Here is a 15190-nt window from a genome sequence, read left to right on the forward strand (position 1 = left end):
TGATATGGTCACTGTCACAACGTCGCCGAGAACTACGGTCAGCATGCAGCGCAATGCTGTAGCCACATACGCAGCTTCCCCCGTCCTCAGAATGTCGTCCAAATACAGTGGCGCGACCTGCGGTGAAGCCGATGCCGCCGGCTGCGAATTTCTGCTTAAAACAGCTATTTCTGTTTTTAACTATCTAAATCTCACTCTGATAATGAAGTTCGCAGCATGAAAACTTGTACATTGCTGGTGAAAGCCTGATTGTGGTTAAGAGTGGTGCAGGGTCCCTTCTACCTTTCAATTAATCCGTTAGGTAAAGCTGCTACTGCATTTTTATATATGTTCTTTTTGGTGTCATTACACTAACGATCAGTCTCTTCAAGCGAAATTGTTTTGCGATAATGAGTAAAGCAATTTTTCTGCTGGCCATGTTTAAACTTTATGCCCCCCCCCCCCCCCTAAAAAAAAAAACACACTTTCCCTGCGCGTGCCGCCATCTGCAAAATTTTTCTCGTAGTAATTAAACGACAGATCTGATTGTTTTCTCACCTCGAATGTGCTGATTATGATCCTTATTTGCAGAGCAGCAATGGTTTTTTTAAAGGAGCTGTTGTGGTTGCTCTGATCATCTCCTTTATTATCTGCGCATCCGCTGGAAAAGTAAACAATTACCTTGTGTTTTTCAACGATAAGGTTCTCGTTCCTTAATAAATATACATTAGGAAAGAGAAAATGCTTGGGTTTGGGAATTTACATCTCTAGGAAAAAACATACAACGGGAGACAAGGACTGAGAGCACAAAAACACAGAGCGCGAAGTGTTTCTGTCTTGTCAGTCTTTGTGTTTGGCGTCATGTTGTTTTTTTTTTCACCTATAATACTTCGGAAACCACGAAGGCACGGGATTAACCCGATGTGACTAGTGATAACAATAACATCTTTTTCTGTAAACAGACTGTTTTTCATATTGTAAAGTGAGAGTTTAGTAACATTTGGTGAGCAAATAAGCAACCCTGCAGCGTTGTTTCGCTTTCTAAAAATTGATAGTCGAGTGCTACTGGAACCTGTTCTGGATTTTTAGAGTCAAATATTAGACGCTCGCAAACGAGCTGACGCCACAAGAACTATCTGTATACGCATGTGCGATTTCTATTAGAATATGCTGGTGCTTGTTGTGACCTATTGGCATCTAGTGGCTGAATCAATATACGGCATAAAGGAGTCCCATGTCTACGTAAAAATAATTTTACAAGACTTGCCGTAAAGAGATGCAAACACATGGCACAATGAAAACATTTGCCGATAAGAGCAGAGAACCTGATATATCAATTTTATTCAAAAATATTATATTCCTAAAAGGGCACACGTATTCCAGTACGAGCAATACTCAACAGATATATCTAAAACAAGGGTCTGCCGTTTGAAAGCTACGCAGCTTTTTAAAAATGAATACGCGATAATGCTCCAATGTTCTTCAGTAAACTTGTTTTCAGAACGTTATTTCTTCTAGTGTTGTTAAGGCAGCTGGCTGGATGTGTTTTACCGTGATTTAATACTTGATTGTTGTTATTTAATTCATGTTGTAGTCCTACGCTCTCATTAAGAAATGGCTGATGCAGCTTGGCACGAAATAAAATGACATTCCTCACTCAGAAGCCACGATAGGCAGACAAGTACTGAGTGTGCAGCCGTAATGCGCCTAAGGCTCAAAAGGGACAGATTACATTGTGAAATGCTATCCACAAAGGAGGAATACTGCTCCCCAAATAATCGACGAAGGCAAGGGGCATATGCGCAGTTTAGAATAGCTATGGCAAGCGGCTGCAATCAGTAAGACAATGCAAGAGAAGCTTTGAAGTTAATATTGTGTACTCAAGTATTAGTGGGGAAAAATTGGCTGCGATTTGGCCAATGGCCATGCCGAGTAGAATTGCGGAAGAAACATCGGCGGTGAATGCTGCGGCGGCGGCACCTCTGTGCCACCAACGCAGCGGAGGAGTCGGCGGCGGCTCCAATGCGGGTCTCCAGCCGTGCTCCGTGTGACGTCACTCGCGCATGCGCAGCTTGGCTCATTGGGGGCTCCGCGAAATGGCTCAGCGACTAGCTTAGTGTCGTTTCCGCAACACACGCTTGGTTATTATATGGCACCTTGACGAAGAGAGAGGATGGACACCAAGAAACAGGATGACGAACGGTTTGGAACAGACTATTATCGATGTTCTAGATGTTCTGCATCTAGACCATATGGAATAGAAAGCAGAAAAACGAACATCAAAATAATTTGTGACAGTTTCAAATTCACACAATGGGTCACACAATGGGCTGTTGCCGCGCAAGGCGGACTTATTGTTGTCCGATGGCGGAACGAATCACTGCCACATCGGCGCAACTATTTGGGCCGTGACCCCTTTTCCCAAGCATTTCACCCCAGAAGAGCCGAGCACCAGGCCGGGGGAAAGCTTGTACCCATTAAAAACCGGTGGGCGCCCGGCGGCACCAGGGATCGAACCCGGTACCTCCCGATTGCGAGGCGGATGCTCTACCACAAGGCCACCGCTTCGGTCATAATGGGCTGCTGCCGCGCAAGGCGGACTTATTGTTGTCCGATGGCGGAACGAATCACTGCCACATCGGCGCAACTATTTGGGCCGTGACCCCTTTTCCCAAGCATTTCACCCCAGAAGAGCCGAGCACCAGGCCGGGGGACAGCTTGTACCCATTTTATAACCGGTGGGTACCCGGCGGCACCAGGGATCGAACCCGGTACCTCCCGAATGCGAGGCGGATGCTCTACCACAAAATTATTTAGAGATTCATTTCACAAAGTAAGAGAGAAAAGGTGCAAAGTCACAAGCCCTTAGTGAAGATTGTTCAAGTAAGTAAAGACAAGCTTCCAATATCTACAGCCAAAATGTTCAGAATAAAAATGTTAACTTTCCTGAAGACCTTGGGCAGTAAGCACTCGTGTGACACTATGTGAATTGTATGGCGGGAACCCTGCACGTCACCAAGGTACAAAGTTTGAGCTCTGGAGTACATTATTAGGCCTTTCCCACCAGATGCCAGATGGGCAAACGTCTATTTCTGCAGTAAACCTCTCCTTCAAGTGACCTGGGTAGATTGACGCTACATTGTGCCCTTCAAATAGAATCTTTGTCGAAAACATAAGTTCCATGTCAGTCCTTACTTTCTCCATATATATCCTCCACTCGGAGATGTGATTTCTGCAATACTATCCCGCTATTTTGCTTTTAGCCGTGTCACCCACTAACACCCCACAAAGCTAGAAGTATGTGTGCGCGTGTAAATGGGAGTGGCAATAGATCAAGGTGCAAAACATCGCATCGAACAAGATATTTTGAGTGCATCCACGGGATTGTTTACCGCATTCCCTTGTCCTGTGGGAAGTATTACATCGGTCAGAACGGAAGACGCATAAATGATAGGATAAGAGAACATGCCTCTACGATTTTGCATAAGCCCGGGACTAACCTTGAGTTACACTGCAAAGACTGCACTTTATGTCAAAAAATGTATCCGGCAGAACTGAATAAAGTGGCAGTTTTGAGGAAGAATATGGACAGATTAAGGAGAGAGATTTTGGAAGCCTGGGGGATATCTTTAGTTGGTGATGATTTCGTCAGCATTCCTTCTGTTCTATCGAAGAAAGAGAAATATATTTATATCACTGGGAGGACCGTCAAAGAAGAAGTGGTGCGTGTGCTTAGAAGTGGAGAAGGAAGATGATATTGGTGTTCAAATAATTCCTTCTGCTTGTCGCTTTCTTCGAATATGGATTTGCCAATATTAAACACCTTTCTTTCATTGCTCCCCTCACATTTTAGTCTCATATATATAGTGTGGGTACAAGGCCACAGTAATGTGACAGCCAATAAGGTTGCTGATAGACTAGCTAAAGAATCTCTGAATGGCCCCGTGTTGCCCATCCTCCCGGCAACAGCGTACATAACAGCAGCCCGATTTCGCAGACGTACTTTATTAGGTACGCAGTCTGGATCTGTTTTATCATCGGACGACTACCTGCATCTCAAGTACTCCTGGTATAGGAAATCATGTCAACCAAGGCAGACTGAGGTCTTTCTAACCAGGCTACGCTGTAGAATTCCGCCTCTAAATTTCATATGCACAGGTCTGGTTTGGCGCTTTCTCCCGTCTGCGCATTCTGCGGAAAACCGGAAACAATATATCATTTCTTGCTATTTTGCCGCCGTTTTACCAAAATGAGAAAACGGTATTTGGAGAAGCCGTTACAACAGCTGGGTCTTAATCTGAGCAGCCAGATTTTATTATCGTTCCGTGCCACCATGCTTGGGTACAGCCACAGGCCTGTTTTTAACGCCCTTCAAAACTTCTTAATAGAAACAAAACGTCTGCCTTGCTAATATGCTTTGAATTTTTAATCTGTACGTAAAAATATTAGTATTCTCCTACTGCGTGCGTTAGTATTTACCCTTTCTTATATTGGTTTTTCATATTTACATTTCCTTCACGATTCCCTAGCAACTATTTCTATTTATTTTTTTGCGATGTAGTTATACATCTCAAAATCTAACATCTCTGCACCCCAATTCCTGGCCTATCCCCCTGTATGGGCATGTGCCATCAAATTAGAGGAGAACAACAACGACAACAAGAACAGTTGTCAGTGCAGCATTGTCCTTGTGTGTGTGTGCGTGTGCGTGTGCGTGTGCGTGTGCGTGTGCGTGTGCGTGTGTGTGTGTGTGTGTGTGTGTGTGTGTGTGTGTGTGTGTGTGTGTGTGTGTGTGTGTGTGTGTGTGTGTGTGTGTGTGTGTGTGTGTGTGTGTGTGTGTGTGTGTGTGTGTGTGTGTGTGTGTGTGTGTGTGTGTGTGTGTGTGTGTGTGTGTGTGTGTGTGTGTGTGTGTGTGTGTGTGTGTGTGTGTGTGTGTGTGTGTGTGTGTGTGTGTGTGTGTGTGTGTGTGTGTGTGTGTGTGTGTGTGTGTGTGTGTGTGTGTGTGTGTGTGTGTGTGTGTGTGTGTGTGTGTGTGTGTGTGTGTGTGTGTGTGTGTGTGTGTGTGTGTGTGTGTGTGTGTGTGTGTGTGTGTGTGTGTGTGTGTGTGTGTGTGTGTGTGTGTGTGTGTGTGTGTGTGTGTGTGTGTGTGTGTGTGTGTGTGTGTGTGTGTGTGTGTGTGTGTGTGTGTGTGTGTGTGTGTGTGTGTGTGTGTGTGTGTGTGTGTGTGTGTGTGTGTGTGTGTGTGTGTGTGTGTGTGTGTGTGTGTGTGTGTGTGTGTGTGTGTGTGTGTGTGTGTGTGTGTGTGTGTGTGTGTGTGTGTGTGTGTGTGTGTGTGTGTGTGTGTGTGTGTGTGTGTGTGTGTGTGTGTGTGTGTGTGTGTGTGTGTGTGTGTGTGTGTGTGTGTGTGTGTGTGTGTGTGTGTGTGTGTGTGTGTGTGTGTGTGTGTGTGTGTGTGTGTGTGTGTGTGTGTGTGTGTGTGTGTGTGTGTGTGTGTGTGTGTGTGTGTGTGTGTGTGTGTGTGTGTGTGTGTGTGTGTGTGTGTGTGTGTGTGTGTGTGTGTGTGTGTGTGTGTGTGTGTGTGTGTGTGTGTGTGTGTGTGTGTGTGTGTGTGTGTGTGTGTGTGTGTGTGTGTGTGTGTGTGTGTGTGTGTGTGTGTGTGTGTGTGTGTGTGTGTGTGTGTGTGTGTGTGTGTGTGTGTGTGTGTGTGTGTGTGTGTGTGTGTGTGTGTGTGTGTGTGTGTGTGTGTGTGTGTGTGTGTGTGTGTGTGTGTGTGTGTGTGTGTGTGTGTGTGTGTGTGTGTGTGTGTGTGTGTGTGTGTGTGTGTGTGTGTGTGTGTGTGTGTGTGTGTGTGTGTGTGTGTGTGTGTGTGTGTGTGTGTGTGTGTGTGTGTGTGTGTGTGTGTGTGTGTGTGTGTGTGTGTGTGTGTGTGTGTGTGTGTGTGTGTGTGTGTGTGTGTGTGTGTGTGTGTGTGTGTGTGTGTGTGTGTGTGTGTGTGTGTGTGTGTGTGTGTGTGTGTGTGTGTGTGTGTGTGTGTGTGTGTGTGTGTGTGTGTGTGTGTGTGTGTGTGTGTGTGTGTGTGTGTGTGTGTGTGTGTGTGTGTGTGTGTGTGTGTGTGTGTGTGTGTGTGTGTGTGTGTGTGTGTGTGTGTGTGTGTGTGTGTGTGTGTGTGTGTGTGTGTGTGTGTGTGTGTGTGTGTGTGTGTGTGTGTGTGTGTGTGTGTGTGTGTGTGTGTGTGTGTGTGTGTGTGTGTGTGTGTGTGTGTGTGTGCCTCTCCTATCTGTCGTCACCTACTTTGCTGCGTAGTGCATCATGACTTCAATTACTTCACCTTTTTCTACAATCACACCCCCCTCCCCCTCTTGTGATTGCGTGTCTTTGACCAATTTTCGTGTATATATTTTGCGGACAGCCTTCACGGAACACTTCTGGTCTCAGATTTCGTATCACGTTGGCCATATAAGGCTTTCGCCACTCTAAGGTCATATGGGCGACTGCTCACCTTAATTAAGCGGGGTTTTGCCCTTAAAGGCTGAACACCTCTGATACATGATGATTTTTTTCTTCACCTTTTAGGGGTTCTTTAGTACTCTGTCTGTGTTAAAATATACTGCAGCATCTGAAGAAGCGTCTGAAGCACTGTACCTTAGTTTTTCCTCTACTGGAACAGGTACATTTCCTAATAGGAGAAATGCTTTTGCTAGACTTGTGGAAAGCTAGAAGCGGTATAAGAGACCATATATCAGACACTGTACGTTACCTTAGAGTGTTGTGATATTAACATTTTTCTATTGTCCTTGTATTGGTCAAGAAGACTTGCGAGTAAGACACCCTTTGTATTCGTGTATATCCCTAGTGGAGGCAATGAACCTAAGAAATTAAAAGATCGATACGTAAAATGCTCAAGTACGCTTTATGATGAATAAGTGCTACTTTTCCTAACGTGTTTCACAGTGTTTGAAGACACGTGCTCAGAAGTTGCAATAATATCTTTTTACATATTGGCTCGATTTTAATCACAGCGGGCCCCTTCGAGGCAGCACCCCACACGAGTCGAGGTGGCGCAGTCATTCACCCGTCGCGTTAACAAATATACTAAAGCGACCTTTCTTGATACCTGCCACAACTAAATAAAATGAGAGGTGCATGTACACACGAGGATCATGAGACGCGACAATAGGTGCCGGCACAGCGAGGCTTCTGAGAATAGGCTTGTACGACACGTGCAAATAAATAAAAAGCTTATGTAGGCGACAGCTTCCCGCTGCTCTGCGCGATGACAGCTGCTGCAGAATCAATGCGCACTGGTTTTTCAATTTGTAATTTTGTTTTCCATCCGCCCGCAGATGGTGTCTTGATTGAATTGACTCTCGCGTAGTTTTTTCGCTCCGCGTTTGCAGAATTTGCCTGCGTGGCGAAGAGATCAAGAAACCAAGCTAGCAGCGGCATTGCAGGTGACGTAACCTAACACTGAAGAGTAGGATGGCTGCGTGACAACTCGGCAAGGCAGTCCTGAAATAAGATAAAATTTTAATCCCATTTGCCCTTCATCTTAGCCGCGTGCTCGGACTGTTCGCTTGTAGTCCTCTGCCACCTCGATGTGGTTTGTTCGGATACGGCTTTGATACCTCTCACTAAAAGCTTTATAAATATCCATTTACGAGCAGCAATATTTCAGCGTAGAAATATCCTGCCTAATAAGAGAAGTCACAGTGATAGCCAGTGTCTAAGGTACTAAGAAATGAAGCTACTCATTTTCTTTGTGCTGATTCATAGCAACTAATTTGTTACAGGTACATTTTTCGTCGCGAATTTGGGTGAGCCCAATCTTTCATCATAAAGATTCACAATGACAAGAAATATATGCGCCGATCTGCAGTTTGGAGGCTTGGAGTTCTTTATACCCTATTATGATTATCTCGTCAAAAACCGTTCGCATTTGTTGTTCTATGACAGCCTCGGCTACCCAATTATTAATCTAAGAGGATGAGAAACTTCAAACGAGATTTATTTTTCGCGATTAGAAGATCTGCACCATTTTCTTGAATATTTCTATAGGAGAATATATTAAAAATTCCACAGTTCCATTAAAAACAAACACTGATTAACAACAAAGTTGCATTTTACCATTCGGATGGAAAACAAGATATCGATTTTGACAAGATATCAGGTCTTATATGTTAGCTGTCATGTGCGGCCCCAAGTTCGGCGCAGCGTTCGGTTGCCGCTTAGCTATTGTAGTGCGAACTCACTACTTCACGAGGTATAACTGGCTCACTGGTTCCGTACGTCGCTTAACTGGCCCGTATTGACCGCGCCTACTCTGGAGCCACTAAAAGTTGTGAGGGTGAGATCAGAATCCAGCCGTTCGGTATCCTTGTACCCTATTTGTACACGTTGCCCTTAGGCCACGCTGGCACGTTCGGACGGCCCAGTTAAAAATTTGGCTTTATATCTATGTAGTTCGTGACTGCGTGGAATAATAATCACAGTCCTCTTCACGAGCGTTCTTCTAGAAGATGACGCCGAGAAGACGGATAAAACGTCAAATACATCTACTAAGATAAACTACGCTAAATTAGTAATTTCGCACATTATATTAGGATTAGCCATCGTAAATCTCCGCAAAATTGTTTAACCGAACAGTATTCTCTTCGATTTTATAAGTGTAGGGTCTCAAAGCACGGAAAGCTTTGCGCTTCCATATGCTACCTCTAATTTGCATAGTTTAAATATGGCCTGATAGATGAGTGTTGACGTTGTTACCTATTGTGCCAGCAAACTTTCTCCGAAAAATTTCCGATGAACCAGTAAACCTAAGCAATCACCCGGCAAAAAATAGTTTGGAAACCTTACATCGCTTAGCTTTCGCATTCGTGATGTCATTGTTTTCAAGTATAGTATACTTTGCTGTTTAAAGCACAAGGTCATTTACTTCTTCCATGTATGATAGGTAGCATTTGATATCTTTAGTGCATGCTACCAACAACATGCGTACGTTGGTGAACGAGATCTCTAAAAAGAGTGAAAACAATACTAGTTTATAAAAAACGATATTCTCATTGTCTAAAAACAGTGCGAACACAGAGAAACATACTAAACGCTAGCTATACAAAATGACGTATTGTTCTACAACAACAACAACAACAACAACAACAACAATAATAATAATAATAATAATAATAATAATAATAATAATAATAATAATAATAATAATAATAATAATAATAATAATAATAATAATAATAATAATAATAATAATAATAATAATAATCAATCAATCAATCAATCAATCAATCTTTATTTAATGTGCGCAGGAACAACCATGTGGTCTTTGTGCTGCAGCACAAAAAAAAAAATGAAAAAGCACAAACATGTTTACACACACAGAGAGAACACAAAAAAAAGAAATAAATAATACATGAAATGAAACTGAGACGAAAAGTATCACGGAAATTAAGCAAACAATGAGTATCATCACTTATATACACAGTGAGAGAATTTTTTAGCACACCAGGAAATAAAGAAAAAAAAAAAAAGAACGGTAGGTAGAAGAGAAAAAAAAAAAAAACAGATGACTGACATTGATTATAGTAATATAGAAATATACATAAAATAAACAACCATTCCAGGCGCAACAAGTGCATGGTACTTAAAACACAGGCTAGAAATACAGAATAATACAATAAAGAAGTAAAATTGAACAAGGGACAGTAAGATTCGAATATAAAGTTTAAAGTTGAAATATAAGCAAGAAACGGATAAAAAGTAGTTCAAGATACAGACAGCATTGAACAGGAGAAAAAGCAAAAAGTGAAGTAAATACAATTTAAGGCTAGAAAGTGGGAGTTATATGTGATAAAGTACTATTTAGAATACAACGCTACGAACATCCAATGTAAATGAACAGGGCGAGTTTTGGAAGATGTCAAGGTGAGGACAAAAAGAGTTAAATAACCACTGCATCCTGTCCAGAGGGGAGTGGGAATGAAGAGGAGAAACCTGAAATGGTCTGAATTCCCTCATGCTCTTTCGCGGAACGCGCAGTAGGATGTACTCTAAGAGCTGAGGGCACATAATGTGGCCATGAAGGAGTTTGTACAGAAATAAGATATCAAGTCTGATACGACGGCAGTGAAGGGAAGGAAGATTCAGTTGGGCGCTCCTGGTGGAGCGAGAGGGGGAAGTTGCGAAAGGAAAGCGATAATGAAATATCCGTAAAAATTTTTTTTGTACTCTGTCAACCTTGTCCAAGTTCGATTTGCAAGTGCCATTCCAAACAACCGACGCATACTCCAAGACCGGGAGGCATATGGACAGGTACAGTTTTAGGAACGGAAGTGGAGTATGGAACTCTCTCGAAAGTCTGCAAACGAATTCGAGTGTGCGCATAGCCCGCTGAGCAATGCGTTTAGTGTGAGAGGAGAAGCTGAGGGTGCGGTCAAAAAGTACACCAAGGTCATTAATTTCATCAACCCTATCCAACAGCACAGAATTGACAGAATAATGGTAGAGAAAGCTATGTGTTTTACGAGTAAAGGACACAACCCTAGTTTTGGAAGAATTGAGGGTAAGTCGATTCATCGCACACCAATCAGAAAAAGCAGATATGTCCGATTGCAACAACACGCAATCTTGAAAAGAATGTATTACCTTGAATATTTTTATATCATCAGCATAAAGAAGAAACGAGGAGTTCTTTATCGCCGAGGAAACATCATTAATAAAAACGGAGAAGAGAAGCGGGCCTAGTACTGAACCTTGAGGAACTCCACTCGTTGCAGGGTAAACGAAAGAAGTCTGTCCATTGACACTGACAAAGCAGAAGCGATCAAGGAGATAGTTGCGTAGGAGGGCTACGAGAGAGACTTCAACGCCAGAGAGTAGAAGTTTTTCAAGAAGTAGTGAGTGAGTAACAACGTCGAAAGCTTTGCTCATATCACAGTACACAGTGTCAACCTGACCCCTCTGAAGGACTGCTGCAGAGACATACGTCATAAACGTGACTAGGTTGGTGGAAGTAGAGCGACCCGACATGAAGCCATGTTGATTCGGTGCTATGATATGTTTGAGATGGAAGGAAAGTACGCTGTGCAACGCTAGTTCGAAAAGCTTAGAGGTTGCACATAGAAGAGAAATCGGACGATAATTGGAAACATCAGTTTTGTTTCCAGACTTGAAGACAGGAAACACGCGTGCCATTTTCCACACGCGAGGAAAGGCAGCATTTTTTAAACAGTTATTAAATATGGCAGTCAGTACTGGTACGAAGATATAACTGAAGGCTTTTATTATGGCAGCTGGAATGCCATCAGGTCCAGGAGAGAAAGATGGTCTCAGACGCTTAAGACTCTCAGTTATCAACTCCTCGTCAAAGAGAATGGAATTAGATAGTGCACCAGATGGGAGGCAAACGGAATCACAATGTGGATGTTTGTAAACGGAGGAAAAATGTTGTGCAAAACTGTCGGCAACATCCCGAATTTCCGAACCCTGAGAGTCAACTAAGCTGATACTTAAATCTGATTTAATGGAACGCTTGCGAACGTAACGCCAGAACTGACTAGGACGATTTGAGGCATACCTCTCTAAAGACTCAAGATAGGAGTCGTAGTCCCGCTTGTATAAGCGTTTGCAAAGAGAACGCACACGGCGAAACTCATCTGCCCAATTGTGAAACCCAGGGCGTTTCGCTTTACGATGGGCCCGTTCCTTGAGCTTTAACGCCGTTATTAGTTCCCTTGAAAACCAGGAAGGGAACTTCCTACGCGTAGGAGTATGCAAAGGTATGTACCGACGCATACCATCAAGAACTATTTCTGTAAAGCGACTGACTTGTCCATCTGAATCATTAATGTCATTTAAAAGGGACCAGTCGACGGAAGAGAAGAAATTGAAAAGACCGACATAATCACCACGTGCATACGCGAAACGGGGCGAATTCCCCACCCGATCTGAGTTAGTAGAAGGTGAGGCAGAGACAGCAGTAGTAACTAGAAGCGGAGGGTGAAATTTGTCACAGCGAGTCAGCGGTATGTCCGAACTCGAGACTCGAACACTTTCAAAATTCGATAGACAGATGTCAAGAATATTACCGCAACAGTTTTCAATGAAATTGTGTTGCTGCAAAGAGTTAAAGGCTATGAAATCAAGTAGAGCGTTACACTTACTTAATATGTAATGATTGTTGTGAGAAGAAATAAGTGAGTTCCAGTTGATACCAGGAGTATTAAAATCACCTAAAATAAGAAGTTTGTGTTTGCTATGACGGGTTATAACATGTTCGATTGAGAGCAGAACATCATCATAGGCTGAAGGAGGTAGATTCGGAGGAATGTAGAAAGCTGCAAGTAAAAGTTTTTCATGTCGATTTAAAGAGAGCTCGAGCCACACACATTCTTCAACAGTTTCCAGATCGGAACGTCGAACACACTTCACAAAACTGTCAATAGCAATGAGCACTCCACCTCCTCTTGATTTGGGACCTGTTTCAGGGCGGTCGCTACGAAAAACAGAGTAATTATTTGGAAAGAAATCATTGGAAGGAATATCACTTGACAGCCAGGTTTCGGTAACCACAACAGCGGTATAACAAGAGGACAAGACGCTAGAAAAAAATTCTGATCCCTTAGTCCGAAGACCTCGGGCGTTTTGATAATAGATATCCAAATTAGGGGCCACTGCAATTTTGCGTCAGTTCAGAGGGATGAAGCATATCGTCGTAAAGCTTCCCACGAAAGTCCTTGTATATGCAACCCATCGGCCACATCGAAGGCTCAACAAGCTTACTGTAGGATTCTTCATCAACTTCAATATGGAAGGACGAGTAGGAGTCGTACCTTGTTTTCAGCTGCCGGCAGGAAATTGGAGTAATATTCACTGATTTTAGATGGTTGGTAAGGTCTACCGATGTAGTATCGGGACTGAGTTTAGAGACGAAAATAGTCTTCGGACGCTTCTTTTGGTAAATGGCAACGTTCAGGACAGATGAGCTCGATGCGCCAGTAATGGCTCGACTTCGGTGCTTCTTCATCTCACTGGGTAAGTCAACCGCACGGCGAGGAGCAGAGGCAGAAGATGAACAGGGAATATCTCCAGGAGTCATCCCTCGATGAAGAGCGGCGGAGTAGTCCACAGATGGCTGCTCCTCACGGGTAGGATTGCCCACGGAGACAACGAGAGGACGCTCGACGAGAGGACGCTCACACTGCGAAGCAGCGCACCGCACAAGCTCCTGGCGTAGGCCGCGAACATCGGCACGTAAAGAGGCGATAACCTCGGCTTGTTGTACGAAAGCCCGCGAGTTCTCTACACGAAGGCGCTCGTTCTCTTCCCGTAGCTGGGCAACCTCATCGCTCAGAAAAGAGATTCCCTCAAGCGCGTCGAGGAGGAGAGCCCGTAGCGAGGCAAACTCACCGCCATGTTCGCCGGTCGCGGCTGAAGGGGGAAAACCGGTCGGGTGGCTGGGCAGGAGCGGGGCACCAAGGGACTCTAGCACCACCGTCGCTAAGACTAACACCGTCAGACGACGACGACGCACACAAATTACACAAGAATGGCCGAGAGCCGGACTTCAGAAGTTGCAGCTCGTCATCCGCCCAGGTGACGCACTTCGTGTGAACACGTTTCGCACAGTCGGCACATCGTAAAAACTGCTGCTTGCCAAAAAACGGGCGGGAGCACAGCGCACATGCGTCCTTACTGGGCGCCATCTTGGAAAAAAAAAAAAATAATAGTAATAATAATAATAATAATAATAATAATAATAATAATAATAATAATAATAATAATAATAATAATAATAATAATAATAATAATAATAATAATAATAATAATAATAATAATAATAAGCGGAAGAAGACGCACAAAAAGAAAAACAATTAGAGAAAAAAAAGAAAAATGAAAGAAGAAAGAGGGATAAAAGGCAGACAGAAAGAGAAAAAAATAGAAAAAGAAAAACCTACCAACACCAACAAGCACACACAGTACAATCAGCAGGGTTAACAGTCTCAGAAAACTACCTTAATTTTTGGGGGTAGTACTACCGAAGTAGTGTTAACACACGCATTTCCCTATATCAGTGCTCTTGGGGCCTGGATTATCTCCCTCGCGGTATTGTCTTGCTTTTTAACGATCGCAAATGTTTAATGGTAAAGTGGCACCAAAGTGTTTGTCTTCTTTATTCACTCAATCCCAATCTGGTTCTGCTGTGACTACCAAGGTGTCCACAGATTAGTTTTGACACTTTATTTCAATGTTCTTTCAGTTTTTTTCATTAATGCAGCATCTATCCTGCCCTATGTACTGTCCACTGCTGAACACAGTAATCGTATAAACAACTTTCACAAGGAATGAAGCGTTGCCGATGTCGCGTTGTACACTTTGCCATCTTGCCCCTCTCCTCATTCACAGGTCGGCACAACCTAACCAGGCAATCAGGCGCAGAAAACACCACTTTGACACTAAGTTTTCTGCCAACGTTTGTTAGTGAGTGCGAAATCCCATGCAAATAAGGAATCACAGCCACATGTTTGCTCCTTCCATCAGGTCTTGCTGCTCTTGCTATGCTCTTCTACAGGGGTGACTCGGCCACAGATGTTAACATTTCCAGATGATACAAAGCAGAAACCGACGTTCAAACTTTTGCAGAAACCTAGAATTCATTCGTTTAAGCCCTATTTTATTAGACAGCTTCCTAAGCAGGATTTTATCACACCTCTTCTCACGAGCTTAGAAGGGCAAGATCTGTGTACTCGGGAGCAGAGGCTTATTGCCTGGAGGCTCGAAGGAGAAGATAACATGTGTAGAGTTAAAGTATATATGCCCAGTTCCAGAACCTTGATGCTGATTTGAACGACGATTCAGTGAGATAATCTCAGGACAACTAATACTGTAAAAACTTTCAGATATATTCATGACTACCTTGTTTTTGATTGAAGCTTTGGTGTCTGGTATCCTGCCCGTTTTTTTCTGATAGCGTCACCCCTCTTGAGATCACTCACGAAACCTCCGTTCAAATTGTTCTAAAGCTTGGGAAAAGAGCCCAGCATAAAAAGCTCTCTAAGAGTATTCCTCGTTTGAGTACAGGCAGCGTGCTTGGCTCACATTTTAAAAGGACTGCGGTTCAATTACTCTCGAACGTCATTCTTTCCTTTATTTCCTGTTCTAAGGTAATAAATACGCCCTCCGCCCGCATTACCAACACGATCATCTG

At 43.5% G+C, this 15190-nt stretch overlaps 1 long non-coding RNA gene across 1 annotated transcript in view; it reads right to left on the reverse strand.

Moving 5' to 3' along the window:
- Positions 1 to 15190, reverse strand: part of LOC146190931 (uncharacterized) — a 42099-nt gene that overhangs the window by 20128 nt on the left and 6781 nt on the right. The window contains exon 2 of the long non-coding RNA XR_014706590.1: positions 6737 to 6846. This is a non-coding gene — a long non-coding RNA (uncharacterized LOC146190931). The remainder of the gene's footprint in view (positions 1 to 6736; positions 6847 to 15190) is intronic.

The sequence above is a fragment of the Amblyomma maculatum genome, chromosome 4 (genome assembly GCF_055883805.1).
Source record: "Amblyomma maculatum isolate TAMU_Amacu chromosome 4, ASM5588380v1, whole genome shotgun sequence".
Lineage (NCBI taxonomy): Eukaryota > Metazoa > Arthropoda > Arachnida > Ixodida > Ixodidae > Amblyomma > Amblyomma maculatum.